Source organism: Aotus nancymaae, unplaced genomic scaffold (assembly GCF_030222135.1).
Source record: "Aotus nancymaae isolate 86718 unplaced genomic scaffold, 86718_ANA_hifiasm-v0.15.2.pri h1tg000117l, whole genome shotgun sequence".
Taxonomy (NCBI): domain Eukaryota; kingdom Metazoa; phylum Chordata; class Mammalia; order Primates; family Aotidae; genus Aotus; species Aotus nancymaae.
This window is the reverse complement of record NW_026988532.1, coordinates 4,669,897-4,689,288: the sequence shown is the minus strand read 5'-3', so window position 1 is coordinate 4,689,288 and position 19,392 is coordinate 4,669,897. Positions and strand designations below refer to the sequence as shown.

The window sequence follows — 19,392 nt, the reverse complement described above, 5'->3', positions numbered from 1 at the left end:
TTATAATTTTTTTGTAAATAAACACAAAACATGTTCTCTTTAATATTTACATCAAAACTTTTCATTTGATATGAGATTAATGTTGTAAGATATATGTTGTAAGTTATAATTGAAATATTATTGTACCCCATGATATATAAAGCAATTTAAAATGTCATCTCACACTGATTTCATAATAAAAATATTATTTTAATTAAAAATTTTGAAAATAGAATTTCAAATTCTAGAAATAAAAATACCTAGGTTATTTCTGCAGCTTTGCAATCATTTAGGCATGAGACTGTGTGAAAGTCAATTAACCTTATAAATGTTAATGACCTTTTTTGAAAAACAAGCATTTTAGATGACCTCACACGTCTTTCAGCTCTGAATTTTTGTGGTTGGTTCTGCTTATAAAGACATGCGAGTCTAATCACTTGCATTCAAAAAGAAACATCTATTAAATATCCTAAATATACCAAAAAGTCACACTTAAACTCAATAATCAAATTACATTCATTTAAATGTTCAAGTATTTTTAATTGATTTAATGTGAATGTAGAATAAGAAAGAAATTCACCTTTTTCTTCTCATAGTTGAACCACTGCAGCTTTTTTATTGGCACTGCTTGGGTATATGAATCTCATCTTTTCTCCACATCTATCCTGTAGAGCCCTGCTTCAGTATTAGCAAACTAAATAAATTCAGTATTTTACTGTCTTTACTACCTAATATTTTAAATTCAGCATGTCTCCAATGGAATGAAACTGGATCACATATAAAATCAATCCTATTTGAACAATTTTACACTGTCATGCTTGAGAGTATAAGAAATAACCGGAAAATGAATGTTATAATTCACTTTTCCCCTAGAAGATAATTTTAACCCAATCACTTATAAATATCATTAAACAAGAACTTTCATTTAATCCTCGAGTTCTGTGGGATGACTTCTGCTTTCTGTGTGCATGTGCAAAGTGCAATACCATAATCATAGGAACTATAAACTGATAATTTGCAAATTCAAACACCAGGGATTCACAAATTATGCTAGAACCAGAATGCGGTTATTGCAGGGACCCTAGCATTTTAAATCTACTCACAGGAGAAATGAAAATGGTTAAACTGACTTTTTTCTTTGTCTAGTTTCATTTTTCCTGTATAAGAAGAGACCCCAATATCAAGGTATGGAATGGGACAAGAGGGGAAATACCCTCTAGTATAAGGAAACAGGGTGGCAGGAGAAGGACACACCTCAAATGGAAGGGGAGAAGGATAATGTCATTAAGGCACCACTCAGGTGTCCAGAATAAGGGAAATGGCAGCTTCCATTTCTTCTGTGGCAAACACTACGTTACACACTCTCATCCTCATGTAAATAAAGGTGCTGCAGAGCTGGGGAGGCAGATGCTTATGTAGGATAGAATAACATTTCCAGCATCAGTTATGCTCCATCTCAGGCACCACTGACTGCACTGCGTGAGGCTTTCTGTGGAGACTGGCTCCATGGGGTAGAAACACATCTCAGGGCCAGTCATCCTATAAAGGCAGCCCAATCAGGTCAAAAATTTTGCCCAAGTAGTGGTCTTTACAGCTTCCACAGAAGATGTTTTGTGAAAACATCTCTGCAAAGAAACGGCTAATACTTTACATGTCCACAGATGTTGCCTGTGTAGATTGCAGAAGAACCTCTTAAGCACAGCACAAGAGTGTAACAATCACAGGTCTAAACGCCATCTAGTAGCTATAGATTCTGGCCAGGTCAAGTCAGCCAGCCTGACTGTCCCACCACTTGTCACCAGAATGTTTTCTGCCTTCAGATATCAGTGAACAATGCAATGGGCATGAAGAAAATCTAGACCTCTTCAAAACTGGTGCATCCGATCCTTGATGGTCTTAGCCGATGATAAGATTTGGCTGTGTCCCCACTCAAATCTCATGTCAAATTGTAATCTCCATGTGTTGAAGGAGGAACCTGGTGGAAGGTGATTGAGTTATGGGAGTAATTTCTAAGGGGAATGCTAACATTCTTCAGGGGCACAAAGTGGGCACTGCGGGGATCACAGTCCTTGTACACCGACCCATGGGCACTAGCACCAATTTCAGCCACTAGCTCATATTGAGAGGTGACTATTCTCATATCATGGTGGATCCTATCACCAGGCTGGGAGCATAGGGACCCTGGAGCCAGTACCTGCAGCACCATACACCCAAGCTTAAGTTATTTTTAATGGAAAAAGACAAGAAGTGGAGATAGAGAGTAACAAAAAGAGAAAAATTAATTAGACTAGAAGAAAAAGGAAATTAAAATTCCAGGTGTGAAATAAAATATGAAAGCCCTTTATGCCCTGCAAATAAAATAGCATAAGAGCAATCTGGATGATTAGTTAAATTAGCTATAATAAGAATCAAAATGGCATTGGGTGGTAGAAATACCTCTTCATCGTGGTTCAATGAACCAGAATAACTAGATAAGAAGGATGACCTGAAGTGCCAAAATATAAAGCAAAAAGAACAGTAAACCCAACAGAAAATCATTTAAGGGCAATTCATGGCTAAGAATGGTTGTTGTAAACTGACATGCATAGAACTGAGTTAGCCTCAGTTGACTATTTTGCAACCTGTTTTCCAAGTGATTATGCTAGTTCTATGGTCTTGGTGTAACTGTATTAATGCATCTTTGCCTAAGGAATAATGAACCTTTTATGTGGTATTCTACTACACACATAGCAGAGATTCCCTCACAATTAATTATGTCATTTAACTTGTTTTATACGGTTTGAGAATTATATTAGTTTAAGTGTTATAGTTTGGTTTCTTAAATGGGATTATGCCCTATGGTCATGTATTTAAAAATAGGCAGGCTATTTTCATTTTCAATTTCTGTCAGTGTTAATTTATCTATATAGTCAATGCATTTAAGTAAATGGTGGCAAATGGCATTAAAAAAGTAGACTGATATTAACTAAGGCATGCTACACCTAAACCTTTCCTAATGATATCTATTTATAGAATCATAAAGAAAATTTCAATGAAAAAGTCAACAGAAATAACTTCTCTGTAGTTTATTTGAAAAGTCACTCACAAAGTCCTCATATTCAAAATTTTACTCTATTAGTCTTTAGTAATATTTTCCAAAAGTGAATTTTCGATTATTTGGCATGTAAAAGTAAAAATGACTATAGATTTTTGCATTATTAAAATACTAAAAACCTATTACATTTAATTTAGACTTTTTTCCTTTATTTGCTCAACTAAAAACAATCCCCAAATATATCTTATTAAAATATACTGCTTATTATATAGATGTTTAGGATATATATTTTCTAGCATTGAATTTTATTCTGCAATAGATCACTGCTGAACAAAATGTTAGTCCAGTTTTCCTAATATTTTTGCTGAAGAAACGTGGATACGTTTGGCCAACATCAGGCTCATAATAGTGATTGCGTCATGATTGACCGAAGCCAATTAAGATTCCAATGTTTTTATCTTTTTATTCCTTACTGCTAAAAGTAACTATAAAACCTGCAATCTATTTTTAACCAATGACATGTAAAAGGAAGTCTTCTAGAAAGATGGGGTTATCTTGGAAAACTTTTGCTGTGCCAGTAAAAGAAATGGACATAGTGCCACAACTAAATACATTTCACTCCCAACTTAAATTTTAGATGAGACTTGAAATCTTAACATACATTTTATAAACACAAGTAATATAAACTGAAGTCATTTGGAAAAATATTGTTGTGATACTAAAACACTATCAGCAGCCAACTATAGAAAGACTTCTTGATATTAATAAATATTAAGTTTTAATTAAGCATTATCAATTAAGTTTTTTGTTCTAGCTGTCCAAAAAAAACTGCTTTCTAATTTAATCACCAAAATTTGGCAGAAATGTTAATACAACAACACTGGCATTTGAATTTTTATATATAAAAATGTGTCGTGTACCTAATATATACAAACCAAATACCTGGCTCCAAATTGTGATTTAGGCTGTAGCTCTTAGGATTCTCTCTTAGGATTCTCTTAGGATTTCTACTGTTCTCAGGTTTCATTAATATCATATGCCCAATAAATCTACCATCTAAACCATAAATCTGCAATTGTTAAGTTTTAGTTAGCTGACAGGCAACTAAACTAAAAAGAACTAATTTATCAGATGTGTTTTCTATACTAAGAAATGTCATATTTGTTTTTATAGGTAAATGAAGAAAGAATGCCAAATGAATTGATGAGCCAGAAGTGTTCAATTCCACATATTATCCCGATTTCCCTTTTACCACTGTTTATTTTATGTAGTTTAAACATACTACCTGCTCTGAGGAAAGTGGTAGATGATGAACACTAGAATTATCAGTGAACCAAATTGACTAACCATCCTTCATTGTCTATGATGCTTCGAGAATGCCTCCAGTTTACAATAAAATCCAGTGAATTAAACTGCTACTTTAAACATCAAAACAAATTTACGAACAAGCAGTTTGGGTTCACAGAAGCTTAGGCTATAGAGTTCTGAAAAGGCTGTATGAATAAGTCACATTTGATGAGTATGTGTTGTGTGCTCCTGTGTACAAATGTGTACTTGCTCTTAGTTGTATGTTATCCAGTTAGTAAATATTTCGCTTATTGGCACTTTGTTACTATTATTTCTGACAAGACTATACTCTAATTTACTTGAAAAAATCCAATATCTTGTCTAAATACTACTTTTCACTTGATTCAAATTCCTTTTAAAGATTTCTATTAATCGAATTAAACTTTCAATTGAATCATAAGTTATACCAATTTTAATCTGAATATCTTTAATTTTTCAAATTCCACAAGATAATGCATTTGGTAGATAAATACATAAAATATATGTATTTAATATTTGACCATCTTATGTATGCTATATATACACTTGACCATGATTTTATGTGTGCTATATTATTGAGAAGAAATCCTACAAAATGTTAATAGATTAGCATCAGTATTCTGACTCTCATGACATTTTAATCTAAATTAAAATGTATACATAAATGAAACACTAGATCAGATGAGATTGGCACATTCAGGGTGGTATGGCAGTGGACTAGAAGAATTTAGCATTTTAAAGATTTAATTTTGACAAGTATTCTCAAATACAAAAGGGCTTTGGATAACTAGAGACAAATTTAGTTAAAATGCTTCAAATTTTATTAAGTACATACATTAATACTATAACACTTTATTTAATAAGCTTATATTTCTCAAGAGAAATGAAAAACACATTTATGTAACTTGAATAAATCTTGATTTCCAATAGGAAGATTACCAAAAATAAGTTTTAGAAAACCTTTTGTCATTGCACTTAGTCAAGACCTAGTGTCTTCTGTTTCCTGCACTAACTTTTAGTGTAATTATAAAATAATAAGCTTGTATTGGTGATCTATATCTATCAAGAAGCTTGTTGAATTTAACTGAACAATAATGACAAAAAAAACAATATTTATTTTACTGAACTAAGCATGTGTAATTAAATCACAGGACAGAAAAAAAGATTAAACACTAATTAGTTGTAAATTATGGATTATAAGGACTCCATTTTATTGAGTTAACATGAAATCCTAGCAGTATTTAGAAAGAATATTCAATAAAGATATTTATTAATGAGTGGTCATGTGTGATGTACATCCTTCAGTGATTGCTTTACTTCAGGAACATTTACAGTCTCACTAGTATTTGAATATGAATTCTGAAATTCTTTTCAAATAACAATATAAAAATGTATTTCCATGCTCTCATCCCATGTAAAAAAAAATATATCTTACAGAAGGTTAAGATCCTGTGATAGTCTTGTGGGTTTACAGATTAGAAAAAAAGCACATCTGTCACTTAACAACAGGGTAATAAAAAATAGTATTATTATTTATAACATAGGAGACTCACAAGACTCATTTTCTGGTCACAACCCTGCTGACCGAAACAAGATCTTAATCTCATTCAGGCAGAATGAAGAAATCACAGGAACCAGCAGATGGCTACCAAAGTGATCCCTAGCTGCCCTCATTGCTCATCAGCATGACATTTCCACCAAAATCCTCACAGTTTACAAATGTCATGGCAATACCTGGAAATTATCACTCATTTTCTAGAAAGTTCTAAATAACCCACCCCTCAATTTTCATTGATGCAGCCTTTATTTTATATGTAATTAAAAGTCGATATAAGGGAGTATAATAAATACAGTTGACAAGATTCCATACATTGCCAATTCTGGGTATACTGACTATCAGTTAGGCCTGCTCCAAAAGAAGAAGTTCTGTCCAATAAAAGACTACTGTCTGAAACCACTAACTCACCCATGAATTCTTTCCTGGGTAAAGCCAAGAACCATCCTGGGCTAAGCTCCAGTTTGGGGGCTCACTTGTCCTGCATCATTTATATGAGATGGTTAGAAACTTAGAACTTGAAGAATTCTGTGCCTCTCTTCCTTGCTATTTATATTTCACTGCAATGCTTTTAATTAAACATATGCTTTAAAATGCACAAATTTTTGTATAACGTGTATTTATAAATGCACACATACTCTTTTCAGTGCTTCTTATTCCCTTATACGTTTTCGTATTTGTTTAGAATATTATTTCAGCCTAAAGAATTTGCTTTTATTTTTTAATGTCATCCTACTAGTCACAAATTTTTTCAATTTCTATATCCCTACATTCATTTTTATGTTCATTTCTGCAAAATATTTCCATTGGGTATAGACTTCTAGACTGGTATGTTTTTGTCATTGATTTCAACACATTAAGTATGCCAGAAAAACATCAAATTGATTCTATTTATTTGGTTAAGGAAGCTGATGTTTTATAGTTAATTTTTAAAGATAATTATTAATTTTTCTTTCTATATGATTTGAAGATACAATTTTTATTTTCTTTTTTCAATTTGATTCCTATGTGTTTTAGTGCAGATTTCTATTTGTCTGAGCTTTTTGAATATGGTTTTACATCTTTTATCAATTTTGGAATACTCTTGGTCATATTATCATATGGATATATGTTTACATGTTTTAATATTTCTTATTCCCTGCATTGTAATTTTTAGATTTTGATGTGTGTATGTGTGGTGGTATGTATGTATACCCAAACCTGAATAAAGTGAAGCAATAAGCCACACAGATATCTGAGGACAATACTTCCATCAGAGGAACTAGCAGGCGTAACGCTCTGAATAGGAACATGTGTTACATATGGAAAGTCTATCCTTAAAACTTCTAGAATGTTTTCTCTGTTCTCCATTTCAATTAATGCATAATTGACTCAGTCTGTATTTGTATTTTTTGTCTTAAAGATATATTATACTCTTTTATTTTTAATTTGTATCATATTCTCATAATGCCTTATTCTAACATTAATATAACTCATTATTAATACTTAATGAAAGTTAAGTAAAATAGTAGTAACTAATGTTTATTCTGTAGTTATTACGTTTCCAGAAATGAAAATGGTTATTTTGCATAGAAAGTTTAATTTTTTAAAAAGCTATCATCCCAATCATTTTGTGGAAGAAAATAAAGTTAGGCTCATATTTTATGTTAAGAGGAGCCTCAAAAAAAGCTTAGAAATTTTCCCAGTTTTGTATTAATAGAAAATGGGGAAAATGAAATTTATATGTGTTCAGGACTGTGCTAAATTTGGCCAATAGAAATATGAATAAGGATTTTGCCCTGATCTTAAGGGATTTATTATCCATTATGACAGACACATAAACGGACTAGTAAAACGTGGTTAATATATGTAGTGCACAAATTGAGCATAGAGATGATACTGTAGTTTGATAGATAAGCCTCTTAGGCTTTTCATGTAGCTCTTCTGGTTCAGAGTAAGGCAGCGAAGTTTTTGTCCAGATCGGAGAACATGAATAGACAGGAGAAGTAGCCAAAACATGAAACAATCATAAAAGAAATGCAGAATGTCAAGAGAATGAAGATATTCTTAATACTCTTCAGCACAGAATTGTACAATATTACATTACTTGCAATGATGAGCTATCCAGAGACTGTGAGAAGGGCTGTGATATTCTTTGGATTTTTGTTTTGGAAAGACAAGTTCACTGATTTTCTAGAGAATAGATTAGAAAAGGAACACAGTTATCTAAGAATAGCTATTGAAGTATATTTTACACAAGTATAGATGAGGGACAGGTCACAGCAAAGCACCCCTCCTATGTATGAACATTTATTAAGGGTATTTACTTTTATATGTATAGTTTTTATCCTTATTTTTATTTTTAACCAATAAGGTAGCATTTTCTATATTTTTTACATTAAAATGACTCAAAACATTTGTGTTAGCTTATGGTTGAGTTTTTAATTAAAATGTAATTTATGATGTTGATTACTTTTATGAAGATTGATTTCCTTGGTTGGTAAATGTTTTGACTGAAGAAAATTTTTTCTTCACTAAGCAATAAGCATAGTCATAAAAATATTATAAAGAGTTAATAAGTGTATGTGACATACTTATCAACAACATTGAGAAATAAATACATTTTTAAGATGGCTTTTTCCTATTTTATCTGCTAGTTACTAGCAAATTAAATTAGCACACAAAAGATGAGTCATGTTGTGATTATATTTAATTTATAAATATAATATTAAATACAGCCCTATACTAATCAATAATTTTATTGTATTAATATATTTAATGAGGAATATTTTTGAAATGTCCTTTTGGTCAAATCATACAATTGTTTAATCTTTAGCTCGGACTAATGATCGGAATAGAACATCACAATGTTTGATTCACTGAAACAATAATTTTTAGCATATTTATTCACAAAAGAGCAAAAATTAGCCCTAATTGAATAAGTAATTTAGATTCTGAAAACCACATAATTATTTAAGGTAAATATTACTATATTAACCTTAACTGATTTCATACTATAATTGTGAATACTATAAATAATTTTAACAGGTTTGAAAATTATTATTCTATAGGCTTATATCTATCTCTAGGCTTATCTCTATTTCTATTGAGCTGATTTTGGGATAACAGAGATAACTTTTGAAGAATAGAAATAATGAATTTGATCTACATGACAAAATTTCCCTTTATCAGATTAGTATAGTTAAAAAAAATAGAATCAGGTTTTATGGAAATGTTTTACTAATTAGTTTTTTGTTCCTGAATCCCATTGCATTTTAGCATCTTATATGATTTGTGTGCAATGAAAAATTTGTATTAAAATGTTCAATAACTAATTATTTTAATTACAATTGTTTTACTGTATTTAATGATGAACTACAGAGTAGATCTCTATCTTTTTGGGTTAAAAATTGAGAAACATATGCCCATATAATCATTTGCTGTAAAATATATATTGAATATTTGCTACATGTTATATAGTGTGTAAGCACTGGAAATGTGACAATGGAAATGATCTAATTTCTGCTTTTAATGAGTTCACAGTAAAAGGAATAATTAAGAGACTTTTAGTATAGATAAAGCTATTTAAGGTACAAAATATTAGAGTAAAATCCAAAATAATCAATAAAAGGTTTTTAAAATTACATTTGATTTGAGAACAAACTAATCAAAATACAATCTACATTTCATAGATATCATGTCACTTAATGTCTGAATGTCAGCCATTATACAAAGTGTACTCCTCCCAAAAATAATAATAATGTTTTTCAAGTGTTTATACTTGATACACTGTTGTAAACGATTTACACATTTTAATCATTTATTTCTTACAATATTCTAATAAGGTAAGCATTACTATTATACCTATTTTGCAAGGAAGGACATTGAGGACCAGAGATGTCAAACAACATCTTTCAAATAAAGAAGCTAATGGCAATAGTGACAGCTTTCACCAGTTCTGGTCAAGATTATATGTGCATAATTGTTCAATGCTGCTGCGAAAGACAAAGAATGTGTTACACTGGTGGACTGAATGTTTTGGGTTAAAAGGCACCGAAGGCTTGATTTAATAAAGTCAACTGTTTGACATGCACAATTTCATTTAATAACGTATCTTAAAAGACAACAAAAGGTGCTTTTTCTTTTTATCAAGAAGATACTTTAGATCACAGATAATGAAACATTTAAGATTTAAAAATTGAATAGTGAAGTTTTTATTATTTTTTATTATTTTAATTTTTAGAAAACTATCTTTGGCCTTCTTTTTAAAAAAATAAAAAAGTGAATTCTAAAAAGTCTTTAAACAGTCTCTGTGTGCACATCACTTTTATAATTTATTCAACACATAATTCAACAGCTATTGGTAATTTGTTCATTGAAAAAATGAGAAGAAAGTGCTTGGGAATTATTCTGATCCCTATGGAACTGAAAATCAAAAAAGCATAACTTTCTTCAGAAAGGTGTAAAACAGAAAGCTCTAGGGAAATATTGCAGGAGCTAATTAATTCAGCCTGCTGCAATAATGTTACATTCACATTATAAGGCTTCTTTCTAAAAATTAGATGTTATTTTTAAGTGTTAATATATTAAAATGAAGGCAAATAATCCCAAATGGTCACTAACTAGTGTGGATTCTCATTTAGTTATAACAGTTATAGATTTTAGAGAATTGGATACACAAAAGCTGGGTGATCTAAGGAAACATTTTTTAGACATAATTAATTACCAAATTCTTTTATCTTTAAGAATCTAGGTGGAACTAGTTTTATTAAAATTATTTGTGCTCATTTAAATTTGTGCATTGATATCACTAAAAATTAAACTGTATGAAAGCATAGCAATGTTTAATGAGATTGATGTGTTTGTTATAGTTATTCAGGATAAAATAATCACCTCTAAAGTATGCTACTAATTAAAAAATGAAGCATACCTTAAAAGGATTCATCACAGTGTAATGTCAAATTATATATAGCTCTTAGCCTAGAAATTAAATATTGAGAATGCAATGGAAATGGTAAAATTTTTTAGTATATTACCATTTTATAACTTGATGGCAATAAAATGTGAAAGAGAAAATCTTGCTTTTAGAGATAGACAAAACTGACTTTTTAAAAATTATGTCTAAAAGAAGTATAACATGATGTTTTAATATACATGTACATAGTGAAATGACTACCAGAGTCAAATAAATAATCCTATCCATCTCCTCACATGATTATCTTTTTTGTCTGTGTGATAGGAGCACTTGAAACTTATTCTCAGCAGCTTTCCAATATTACATATAATATTATTGATCTCAAGATTTATTTATTTTACATAATTGCAACGTTGTACCTGATTACCTGCATGTCCCCACTGTCACCTCCACCCTCAATGTCCTCACCCCTACCCCTGGTAAACATCATTCTACTCTCAGTTTCTGTGTTTTCACCTTTTTTAGATTGCATGTATAAGTGAAATCACGCTATTTTACTTTCTCTGTGTGGCTTATTTCACTTAGAATAAAGTCTTCCAGGTTTATTCATCTTGTCGCATGTGGCAAGATTTCCTTTTATTTGAAGACTGAAAAATATTCCATTGTATGTAATATATATACATGTATTACATATATAATATATACATATATTTTATATATGTATTATGTATGTGTGTGTGTGTGTATATATATATATATATATAAACAGAATTTCTTATCCATTCATTCATCTACAGACAATTAGGTTGTTGTTATTTCTTGGCTGTTGTGAATAATGCTGCAATAAATGTGAGAATGCAGGTATCTTCATCCGTGGTGATTTCTTTTCCTTTATGTTCCTACCCAGAAGCGGGATTGTTGGGTCAAATAGTAGTTCTATTTTTAATTTTTGAGGAAACTTAATACTATTTTCTCTAATGTCCATAATGTTTTACATTACCATCAACATCATAAAAGGGTTCTCTTTTCTATGCACTCTCATCATTACTTATTATCTCTCATCTTTTTGATAGTGGCCCTTATAGCAGGTGTGAGAGAATATTTCATTGTGATTTTGATTTACATTTCTGTACTGATTAGTGATGTTAAGCACCTTTTCACTTACCTGTTGACCAGTTTTACATCTTTCCTCATTTTTAATTGGGTTATGTATTTATTTATTTGCTTAGTATTGAGTTATGTGAGTTCCTTAAGTATTTTGAATATTAATTTTTTATCAGATATATGGCTTGCAAATATTTTCTCTCAACATGTAGCCTGTCTTTATGTTTTGTTGATTGTGTCTTTTGCTGTACAGAAGCATTTTAGTATGATACAGCCCAATTGCTTATTCGTTGCGTGAGGTTTTAGTGTGAGATATATGTATATATATATATATTCATTGTCAAAGTCAATTCCAAAAAGTTTTTCTTCTAAGAGATTTATGGTTTTGTGTCTTGTGTTTAGATCTGTAATATATTTGAGTTGTTTTACAATAGTGTAAGCTAAGGGCCAAATTTCACTCTTTTGCATATGGGTATTCAGTTTTCTCAATTCCCTTTATCGAAAAAACTATTATTTCTCAATTATGTATTCTTGGTTCCCCTGTTAAAAATTAATTGACTACGTATGCTTGGGTTTGTTTTCTCTAATAGCTATATTGTGTTCCATCAGTCTGGTTTTGTGCCTGTACTACAATTTTATGATTGCTATAGCATTGTAATATAACTTAAACTCAAGAAAGGTGATGCCTCCAACTTTGTCTTTCTGTCTTCTGATTTCTTTGGCAATTTAAGATATTTTGTTGTTACATATAAATTTTCATTTTTTTTTCTATTTATATGAAAAATGCCATTGGAATTTTGATAGAAATTGGATTAAACCTGTATATTACATTGGGTAGTATGGACATGTTAACATTGTTATAATAATGTACCTTGGTGTGGATCTTTTTGGATTTTTAATAAAGAAGATTTTTAATAAAGAAATTAAAGGACACCAAATATGGGGGATCTTTTAGGCTTACTGAATATGTAATTTCCCTGTGTTTGACTATTTTCCAGCTATTATTTCTTTGAATACACTTTCTGTCCCTTTTTCTTTCTCTTTCTTTTCTTGAACTCCAATAAAATGTGTAAATTAGTCAGCTTGATGTCATCTCATATGTCCCTTAAGCTATCCCCACTGCTTTTCATCATTTTTTGCTTGTTTGTTCCTCTGACTAGATGAATTTCAATAACTTGTCTTCAAGTTTCCTAATCCTTTCTTCTCCTTAATCTAATCTCTTGTTGAACCACTCTATTTAATTTTTCAATTCAGTTATTGTGTTCTTCAGCTTTATAATTTTCAGTTTTCTTTTTAAGCATATTTTCTATCTTATAGCTGAAATTCTTACTTGGTTCATCCTATGCTGTGCTCTCATCAATGTCTTCATGATTCTTATTTTATATTCTCTTTCAGATAAATGTTTATCTTCATTTTATTAGGATTGGTTTCTGGAGATTTCTCTTGTTATTTTGTTTGGAATGTATTCTTTTGTTTCTTAACTTTTCTGGACTCTCTGTTTTGATTTCCACACCTTAGGTAAGACAGTCTCCTTTTTTCTCCCAGTTTGAACAGACTGGCCTTATGTACAAATAAACTGGCCAGGTGTGGTCGCTCATGCCTGTAATCCCAGCACTTTGGGAGCCTGAGGTGGGCAGATCACTTGAGGTCAGGAGTTTGAGACCAGCCTGGTCAGTATAGTGAAATGCCAACTTTGCTAAATACAAAACTTAGCCAGGTGTGGTGGTACATGCCTGTAATTCCAATTACTTGGGAGACTGAAGCAGAAGAATTGCTTGAACCTAGGAGGTGGAGGTTGCAGTGAGCTGAGATTGCACCACTGCACTCCAGCCTGTGCAGTAGAGCAAGACTCCATCTCAAAAAACAAAAATAAAATAAAATAAAATAAAACAAATCTTGCCAGTCAACCTTGTCAGAAATTCTAGGTGCCTTTTAATGATTTGTGTTTGCCAAACCTACTGCCTTTGTTCTTATGGCCTCCAGTAAGCTAAGGTGTGCTCTGACCCATCGGTGCGCTGAGACAGGGGAAGTAGAAGCCATTTCCTTAAGATGTAGACAGAAGGGTTGGGTGTTAGATATGTGTTCCTGTTAACTTCTATGCTCGGGGAAAGGGTGGAGTTTCCCCACTTGTTCTGTACTAAACCAGGGAGAGGATCTGTGGAAAATTTCTTCATTCCAATTCAGACTGCACACGCAACTCATTACTTTGTTCTTTGTCACCCCCAAGGCCCTAGTAAATGATAGATCCTAACTACTTTTAGAGATAGGCAGGTTAGCTGGCAGATAGGGTCTATCTCTGGTGTAAATCTGAGGGAAGAGTGATAGGAACTATACACAAACCTGTTCGGCATCCTTGCCAACTTCTAATTGCCTCCTCTGTCAGCTCCTACATGTGGGTCAATTCATGGCAAAACCATAAGCAGCATCTGGGAGAGTTAGAACATTAGACCAAAACATCCAGCTCTCAGTTTCTCTCTGAAAGAGCAGTGGGCTTGTTCTGTGCTAAATGGGGAGGCAGGGGTAAAGTAGTTGCTGGAGCTACTCTTGTGCCCATTTAAAACTCCCTTTTTTTCTTTGTTGTCTGAGGGGACTCGTGAATGCTGAACCCAATCTGCTCCCAAACCAGGTGATTTAAGAGCCAAATTTTTCACATCTCAGGGAGAACTTGGAAGTTGTGGCATTCTCTCCTGATTGCAAAGCAATTTGCCCATGTTGGAGTTATTGTGGTCTGTTGTGTCTCAGCTTTTTCTACCAGTTTTATGTAGATATATTCTCGGTGGTTCAGTAAGTTAAGAGTCTCTCAACTCAATCTAGATTTCTCTCAGAGGGAATTGATCCCTGTGTGAATGTTTATTTGGTACATCAGTGGGAGGAGAAAAAAGCAAAAACCTCCTATTCTTCCACCTTGTCGGCACCTTCCACAGTACTGACTTTAATTATTGATTCTTACTCAATGTACAAGAGAAGTAATAGTCATAATGACTATCATACTGATATCTTAGATATTGTCCTAAGTGTTTTGCATATAATTTATATACATTAAAAAAAGATTTTTGGGGCAGGGCGCGGTGGCTCACGCCTGTAATCCCAGCACTTTGGGAGGCCGAGGCGGGTGGATCACGAGGTCAACAGATCGAGACCATCCTGGTCAACATGGTGAAACCCCGTCTCTACTAAAAATACAAAAAATTAGCTGGGCATGGTGGCACATGCCTGTATTCCCAGCTACTCAGGAGGCTGAGGCAGGAGAATTGCCTGAACCCAGGAGGCAGAGGTTGCGGTGAGCCGAGATCGCGCCATTGCACTCCAGCCTGGGTAACAAGAGTGAAACTCTGTCTCAATAAAAAAAAAAAAAAAAAAAAAGATTTTTAATCACTCTCAAGCAAAATCTGGAAAAAATAAACACAACTTAGAGGTAAAAAATCTGTATAGTGAGGACTCATAAAAAGAATAAAAGAGCTTTATTTTAATGGAAATATGGACTGATATAGAATACTATATATAACAGTACATATAAGTGACATGAAAATCATTAACTAAAACAGGGAATCACCTGAACTCATGATTGATTGTATGTCAGAAGGATCCATCTTGTGTAATGTACATTCACAAGGGATTATTCCAGAATAATTGAGAGAAATCTGCCACTTATACCATTTCTTAAATGATAGGATTATCTGTAATGTGTATTGCTTAAAAGTCAGATACTGGTATGAACATGTGACCTAATTTTTATAGGGAGTCACAAGAAATTTGACAAACAGTTCAAAGAATATAGTTTGTGAATAACATTATCACTTTGAATGTAGAGGTGGCAAAAAAAAAAAAAGACATAAAGGTAGAGAGAAAAGATAAAAGACATTGAATTATCAGCATGGTCTGAGATAGCCAGTAGGTATCAAGCTGTTTGGAGGTTGCTCATATCATTAACAATTTGACACAGTCAAAGCTAGGGAACATTCCTGAATACCTACAACTTATCAATATCAAGTTATGTGGAATACTAAGTTATATAATGAGAAAATAAATTAGCTTCTTCATAACATTCTTAAAGAGTGAGCTATAAGTCTTGGTTAGTGACAAACTGTCTACATGTAAACTAGAGAATAATGAAAGGTATTAGGGGACAATAAAATGAAGATACGCCTTCCACTATATAAACAGCAGCAATAAGAACAACAAAACAATAAATAAACCAAACTTAGGTATTTAAGATGACATATCACCTGTATTATTAATAATATAAAAGCCCTGAACATATTACCATAAAAACAAAGAGTTGAATTGTATTAGTCTGCTTTCACGCTGCTGATAAAAGTGTACCCGAGACTGGGCAATTTATGAAAGAAAGACAGAGTTTGTCTTGTGGACTTACAGATCTACATAGCTGGTGAGGCCTCACAATCATGGTGGAAGGCAAGGAAGACCAAGTCACCTCTTACATGAGAACAGCAGGGAAAACACCTGACTCCATGATTCAATTACGTCCCACTGGCTTCCTCCCACAATACATGGGAATTGCGGGAGTTACAATTCAAGATGAGTCATGGGTGGGGACACAGCCAAACAATATCATTTTGTCCCTGACCCCTCCCAAATCTCATGTACTAACATTTCAAAATCAGTGACGCCTTCCTGACAGTCCCCTAAAGTCTTAACTCATTTCAGCATTAACTCAAAAGTTCTCAGTTCAAAGTCATGTCTGACACAAGGCAATTATCTTTTGTCTATGAGCCTGTAGAATCAAAAGCAAGTTAGTTAGTTCCTAGATACAGTGAGGGTACAGGCATTGGTTAAATACAGCCATTCCAAATAGGATAAATTGGCCAAAGGTGCTACAGGTCCCATGCAAGTCCAAATCCAGTGGGGCAGTCAAATCTTAAATTCCAAAATGATCTCTTTTGACTCCATTTCTTACATCCAGGTCACATTGCTTCAAGAAGTGGGCTATCACGGCCTTGGGCAGCTCTGCCCCTGTGGCTTTTCAGGGTACAGCCCTCCTCCTGGCTGCTTTCATAGGCTGGTATTTAGTGCCTGTGGTTTTTCCAGGCACACAATGCAAGCTGTCACTGAATCACCATTCTGGGGTCTGGAGGATGGTGGCCCTCTTTTCACAGCTTCACTAGGTGGTGTCTCAGTAGGGACTCTATGTGGGAGCTGCTACCCCATACTTCCCTTCTGCACTGCACTAGCAGAGGTTCTCCATGAGGACACCACCCCTGCAGCAAACTTCTGCCTGGGCATCCAGGTGCTTCCATTTGTCCTGTGAAGTCTAGGTGGAGGTTCCCAAATATCAATTCTTGAGTTCAGTGCACCTGCAGGCTCAAGACCATGTGAAAGCTGCCAGGTCTTGGGGCTTTCACCCTTTGATGCAACAGCCCAAGCTGTACCTTGGCCCCTTTTAGTCATGGCTGGAGTGGTTGGGATGCAGGACACCAAGTTTCTAGGCTGCACAGAGCAGAGCTGCTCTGGATCCCATCAACCCAACCATTTTTTCTTTCTAAATCTACAGGCATGTGATGGGAGTGGCTGCCACAAAGGTCTCTGGCATGCTCTGGAGAAATTTTCCCATTGTCTTGGTGATACACATTAAGGTTGTCATTACTTATGCAAATTTCTACAGTTAGCTTGAATTTTTCCTCAGAAAATGGGATTGATTTTCTTTTCTATCACATTGTCAGGCTGAAAATTTTTTAAACTTTTATTCTCTGTTTTTCTTTTAAAACTGAATGCCTTAAACAGGTCTCAGATCATGTCTTGAATGCTTTGCTGTTTAGTAATTTTTTTCTGCCAGATACCTTAAATCATCTCTCTCAAGTTCAAACTTTCACAAATCTCTAGGGCAGAGGAAAAATGCTGCCAGTCTCTTTACTAAAACATAACAAGAGTCACCTTTGCTCCAGTTCCCAACAAGTTCCTAATTTCCATCTGAGACCACCTGCCTGGGTTTCATTGTTCATACCATTATCAACATCGAAGCCATTCAATAATCTGTAGGGAGCTCCAAACTTTCCAAATTTTTCTGTCTTCTTCTGAGCCCTCAAAACTGTTCCAACCTCTGCCTATTACCTAGTTCCAAAGTCACTTCCACATTTTTGGGTATTTTTTCAGCAACAACCCACTCTACTGGTATCAATTTACTGTTAGTCTGTTTCCATGCAGCTGATGAAGACTCACCTCACAATCATGGTGGAAGGCAAGGAGGAGCAAATCACATCTTACATGGATGGCAGCAGGAAACGAGAGAGCTTGTGTGAAGAAACTCCTATTTTTAAAACCATCAGATCTTATGAGACTTATTCACCATCATAAGAACAGCACGGAAAAGACCTGCCCCCCTGATTCAAGTACGTCCCACTAGGTTCCTCCCATGACAAGTGGGAATTGTGGGAGTCACAATTCAGGATGATATTTGGGTGAGGACACAGCCAACACATATCATAAAGCATTCAAATTGCACAAAATAAATTGAAAAACTAAGAAATATATTTGTGGAGAAAATTGCTCACATTCTTACTGACCAGACTAGAAATAATGAAAAAAAACCCAAGTATACTTGTTATGAGGTAAAAACAAATGTTTACTTCATATGTAGGTTATTATATTGGTTATTATTATTGTGATTTATTACATTTTGAAAATAACTCATGATCAATACTCTAGGATTTGTGCAAATTTGTTATTTTCTATAATAACAATAAATAAATAAACATTCCATGGTTTGAGGGTTTTGTTACCTGTGATTACTAAGTAAAAATTGAACACCTCTTATTAGTAAATTGAAGAGTTTCTTGTAACTGGTAACTCTAATTTATTGAAGATATCTTATTTTAATTATCTGATGATTACATAATTAACATAAAAAGAGACTTTATACATGGCGTGATTTACTCTATGAAGTTTGTTGGTTTTTCTTTTGCATTGGAAGTAAAATTATCTAAGTTTTATGGCTTTTTTGTGTAATCCTATTAGTTTTATGAAAAATAAAAGACTTAAAATATACCAATAAGAACAGTTTTGAGAGAATTTATAAATAAATTATAAAATAAAACTAATTCTAAAATAAGTTATAATTTAAGTGTCCTGTAACTGTTTTCTACAGATCTATAAAACACTATAGAAATTATATGTATCTATAGAAATATTTCTTATCGATTATCAAAATATTCTTCCATAATTATTGATATTAATATAATGGTAATTTTTTATTCACTATGAAATTCATAATGGAAACTTTAAGCCAAATTAATCCTGAGAAGTGAATATAATTATTTCTCTATGAGCTTAGATAATAAATCAGATGGTCAAATCAGACTTACATAAATCCAAGATCCTAACCAGAATCAAGTTTTATGAATTATCTCAAGAATACAGTTAACCAAGTGGCTCATAAAAATCAGGGACACGTCTGAAACATAAATGACACTATGTAATTCTTCCTGCTCAGCCTTAGATATGAACTATCTGATAAAGAATGAGAGAGTCTTAATGAGAAACATT

At 33.1% G+C, this 19,392-nt stretch overlaps 1 pseudogene; it reads right to left on the bottom strand.

The window, feature by feature from the left end:
- Nucleotides 1–1,333: 1,333 nt before the first annotated feature.
- LOC105726769 (cyclin-dependent kinase 4-like) lies at nucleotides 1,334–1,868 on the bottom strand (annotated as a pseudogene).
- Nucleotides 1,869–19,392: the final 17,524 nt, after the last annotated feature.